At 39.6% G+C, this 1,548-nt stretch overlaps 1 non-coding gene across 1 annotated transcript; it reads left to right on the forward strand.

Moving 5' to 3' along the window:
- The first annotated feature begins 716 nt into the window (after positions 1 to 716).
- trnal-caa (transfer RNA leucine (anticodon CAA)) lies at positions 717 to 828 on the forward strand. Its single transcript has 2 exons — positions 717 to 754; positions 783 to 828. It is a non-coding gene; the product is annotated as a tRNA-Leu (tRNA).
- The last annotated feature ends 720 nt before the right edge of the window (positions 829 to 1,548 follow it).

Genomic DNA, 1,548 nt, shown 5'->3' on the forward strand with positions numbered 1-1,548 from the left:
TGTGTCAGAATGGCCGAGTGGTCTAAAGCGCCAGACTCAAGGCGTATCACGCTTCTCAGTTGTTGAGGTTTCTGGTCTCCAAATGGAGGCGTGGGTTCAAAACCCACTTCTGAAAAAGGCTCTTTTAGAGTGAACAAAGTAGAATTTGAAGTAATTATGAGACAGTAAATTATATATTTTGGATCATTTATTTTGATTCTGACCAACTCCAGGGATAGAATTGCCCTTCACATACTTGCATGATTATGTCAGAATGGCCGAGCGCTCTAAGGCGCCAGACTCAAGGCTTATGAACCTTCTCAGTTGCTGAGGTTTCTGGTTTCCAAATGGAGGCGTGGGTTCAAATCCCCCTTCTGACAACAGCTCTTTTAGAGTGAACAGACTAGAAGTAGAATTGGAAGTAATTATGCGACAGTAAATTATATATTTTGGATAATTTATTTTGCCATCTGACCAACTCCAGGGATAGAATTGCCCTTCACATGCTCGCATGTTTATGTTAGATTGGCCGAGCTGTCTAAGGTGCCAGACTCAAAGCATATCAACCTTCTCAGTTGCAGAGGGTTCCACTTCTGACAAAGGCACTTTTAGAGTGAACAGACTAGAAGTAGATTTTGAAGTTATTATGAGACAGTAAATTATATACTTTGGATCATTTATTCTACTTTTGACCAACTCCAGGGATAGAATTGCCCTTCACATGCTTGCATGATTATGTCAGAATGGCCGAGCGGTCTAAGGCGCCAGACTCAAGGCTTATCACCCTTCTCAGTTGCTGAGGTTTCTGGTCTCCAAATGGAGGCGTGGGTTCAAATCCCACTTCTGACAAATTCTATTTTAGAGGGATCAGACTAGAAGTAGAATTTTAAGTAATTATGAGACAGTAAATTACATATTTTGGTTCCTTTATTGTGCCATCTGATAGTGATGGAAATTTTGATTCTTTCAAGAGATTCGTTGACTTTCAGTTCGTTCACTAAAATGATTCGTTCAGATTCGTTCACTGATTCGTTCAGTGACCATTTCTTCATGTTACATAAATACGCCAGCAGGTGGCGAAAAATAGTGTCTTATGTGTTATGTTTTAAGTCAACTAACGTATTCACATGTTACAAAAACTGATTTGGCTTTATTAAAATGTGTGCATAATCTACTCATTAAATAAATAAAGTCTAAATAAATTGTTCAGATGACCAAAGCACAATGCTAAATATGAATATATAAACAAGCGTATGTGCACATACCTATAACTGCGCTTTGCATCTGCTTTCTGCTGATTGCTGATCGAGATTGACATGCTAAATGGCCGACTGACCAGGTACACTCTCATTCATTTTGTTCACAAACGAGATATGTACCAGTTCAGTCATTTCATTCACAAACGAGATGTAGCAGTTCATTCAACTCGTTCTAAATATGGAGTTCACTACCATCTGTCCAACATCGACACATCACTACCATCTGTCCAACTCCAGAGATAGAATTGTCCTTCACATCTTTACATGAGTGTGTCAGAATGGCCGAGTGGTCTAAGGCGCCAGACTCAAG

The sequence above is a fragment of the Sinocyclocheilus rhinocerous genome, unplaced genomic scaffold, assembly GCF_001515625.1.
Source record: "Sinocyclocheilus rhinocerous isolate Xijiao unplaced genomic scaffold, SAMN03320098_v1.1 scaffold2607, whole genome shotgun sequence".
NCBI classification, from domain to species: domain Eukaryota; kingdom Metazoa; phylum Chordata; class Actinopteri; order Cypriniformes; family Cyprinidae; genus Sinocyclocheilus; species Sinocyclocheilus rhinocerous.